General features: G+C 41.8%; 1 long non-coding RNA gene across 1 annotated transcript; it reads left to right on the forward strand.

Annotated features, from left to right (window-relative positions):
• The first annotated feature begins 436 nt into the window (after positions 1-436).
• LOC141107178 (uncharacterized) lies at positions 437-1,231 on the forward strand. The gene is made up of 2 exons (XR_012235808.1): positions 437-546; positions 639-1,231. It is a non-coding gene; the product is annotated as an uncharacterized lncRNA (long non-coding RNA).
• The last annotated feature ends 1,712 nt before the right edge of the window (positions 1,232-2,943 follow it).

A 2,943-nucleotide genomic window follows, 5' to 3' on the forward strand; every position in this document is an offset into this window, starting at 1 on the left:
GGGGAGCACACGCGCTGCTGGAACTGATGTGCGTGTCCAGGGGCCGCGATGTTCGCCTGTGACCCTCGATTGCTCCTCAGAGAGCCAGAACGGGGATCTGTCAATGTAAACACCCCGTTCTGTCAGGGAAGTAGAGAGAACTGCTGTTCCTAGTAATCAGGAACAGCGATCTCTCTCTACTCCCTGTCAGTCCACTCCCCCCACAGTTAGAAACACCTCCCTAGGGAACACTTTGTCATGTCTTCAGCAAGTGTTTCTTATGTTCCTTTGTTAATTGTTGAATATATTAATGGTATGTAAAGTAAATTGTAATATTGCCATCTAGTGGTTCTTTTACATACTTAGTATCTGTGAATAATTTACTGAAGGTAGGCAGATTGTTGCTTAAAAGCCACCGTTGATTCCCATAATTCCTGTGGGCTTGTCCATGAGGTCTGAGAGACAGCCCCCAGTAGCCATCTTTCTTCTTCATCCATGCATCTTCTCCAGAGGACTCCACACCTATTCAGCTGCAATTCTAATGTCAGTCTAATGGAAACTTCACCGGTATGTTTATAACCCCTTTCCTTAGTTAGGCTAGTGTGTCAGGACTGTATATGTTGTATATACTGATTGAATGTTATTTCTTTTATTTGTAGTTTTACTCTAACTTCCCTGCAATAAAAAGGTGAAAAAAGGACCTTGCTCCTGCCCCAATGAGTTGTTAAGGGAGGAGAGTTAGCTATCTGTCTAATTATACCTCAGCCAAGTGTAGTGAGGGCAGAACTGTAAATTGGCAGCTCCAAACAGGCTTGCACACAGAAGCCAAGTGAAACAGCGGCCATTGACAAGCTTCCACATTGCAAGACATCATGTCGGAGAAAAAGTCAGAGCCAAGGCTCAAGGCTCACACAGGAGACACTGGTGACCTTCATGGCTGAAGTAGCTATAATAAACGCCAGACCCCTGACGTCCATACCCAATGACCCAGAAAATCTTTTCTTGCTCACCCCTTCCACTTTGCTTACCGAGAAATTTGGGGTAACCACAGCTCCTCCAATCGGCTTTGACACTAAAGACCTATATAGATGCCAGTGGAGATGAGAGCAAACCTTGGTGGACATCTTCTGGAACAAGTGGAAGAAGCAGTACCTATCCAATCTGCAGATAAGAAACAAATGGCAAGACAGCAAGCCCAACTCAGAAGCTGGCACCATTGTTCTTGTGAAAGACTCTGTCGTGGAGAAACGAATGGCCCTTGGGCCTGATAACCCGTGTTTCCAAGCAAAGATGCGAAATTTAGGAAAGATGAGGTTAAGGTCATCAGGCAAGACGAGCCTAAACTCTTCCTCAGACCTGTGTCCGAACTAATTTTACTACTCTCCCCAGAGGGACCATCATAGTTGGTATCCATGGGATACCAGGCGGGGAGTGTCATGCCTTCAGCAAGTGTTTCTTATGTTCTTTTAATTGTTGAATATGCTAATAGTATGTAAAGTTAATTGTAATATCGCCATCTAGTGGTTCTTTTACATACTTAGTATCTGTGAATAATTTACTGAAGGTAGGCAGATTGCTGCTTAAAAGCCACAGTAGCTTCCCATAATTCCTGTGGGCTTGTCCATGAGGTCTGAGAGATAGCCCCCAGTAACCATCTTCCTTCTTCATCCATCCAACTTCTCCAGAGGATTCAAACCTATTCAGCTGCAATTCTAATGTCAGCCTAACGGAAACATCACTGGTATGTTTATAACCCATTTCCCTTGTTAGACTAGTGTCTCAGGACTGTATATGCTGTGTATTGTGTATACTGATTGAATGTTATTTATTTTATTTGTAGTTTTACTCTAACTTCCCTGCAATAAAAGTTGAAAAAAGGACCTTGCGCCTGCCTCAATGAGTTGGTAAGGGAGGAGAGTTAGCTGTCTGTCTAATTATACCTCAGCCAGGTGTAGTGAGGGCAGAACACACTTAACCCCTTGATCAACCTCTTGTGTTAACCCCTGCACTGATTTATAGCACTGATTTTATATAAATGTCAATGGTCCCAAAAAAAAGTCAGAAGTGTCCTCTGCAATGTAGCAGTCCGCTAAAAATTGCTAATCACTGCCATTACTAGTAAAAAAAAAAGAAAAAAAAATGCCATAAATATATCCTGTATTTTGTAGACGCTATAACTTTTGCGCAAACCAATCAATATAGGTTTATATTACATCCTCCATAGAATCCCTTATGATCCAAAAATGACCAACAGTTTTTTGGGGGATCTATCACATTTTTGACGATCCTATCCCTCAGATTTTGAGCCCTTCTTCATACGAATTGGAGTCTTGATGGTAGTATTTTTTCCAATTCCTTATCCTTCCATAGAATGGGCCAATATTTACGTATAATGCTCTCTACTTTTTAATTTTTGTTATTGTAGTCCAGTAGGATTGACCCTGATAAGTCGTTTTCTTGATCCCTCCTGGATAAGTACAACCCTGTCCATCTCTGCTACTTGTTGGATCCGTTCTTGTATGGTCTCTTGTTGATAACCTTTTGCTACAAAGCATTTCCCAATCTTCTTTGCTTGTTCTATTTATGTTTCTAGATTTGTACAGTTTCTTCTTAAATAGAGCCGTTTTCCTCTTGGTATATTTTCTAACCATGGGCAATGGTGGATTATGCTTTTCAAGTTTTGCATCACTCATTTCTGTGGACATTAATATCAGTTTGATATATTTTTTAGCACATGTTTTTTAGACTCCAGTTGGGGTCACTATCATCACTGTAATATATATGTAGTTACTATGACAGCAGGCAGGTAAAATCACCTGGTTGCATCCAGGATGGAAAATATGTATGCCCTAGGTTCAGGCTTTATGCTGACTTATACCACTAGGGGGAGTGCTGGGAGTCCTGCAGGGGAGGAGTTAATGAGCCCAGATAAGGTAAGTGGGCTCATTAAAGCGGAGGTCCGCT

The sequence above is a fragment of the Aquarana catesbeiana genome, linkage group LG09, assembly GCF_042186555.1.
Source record: "Aquarana catesbeiana isolate 2022-GZ linkage group LG09, ASM4218655v1, whole genome shotgun sequence".
NCBI lineage: Eukaryota > Metazoa > Chordata > Amphibia > Anura > Ranidae > Aquarana > Aquarana catesbeiana.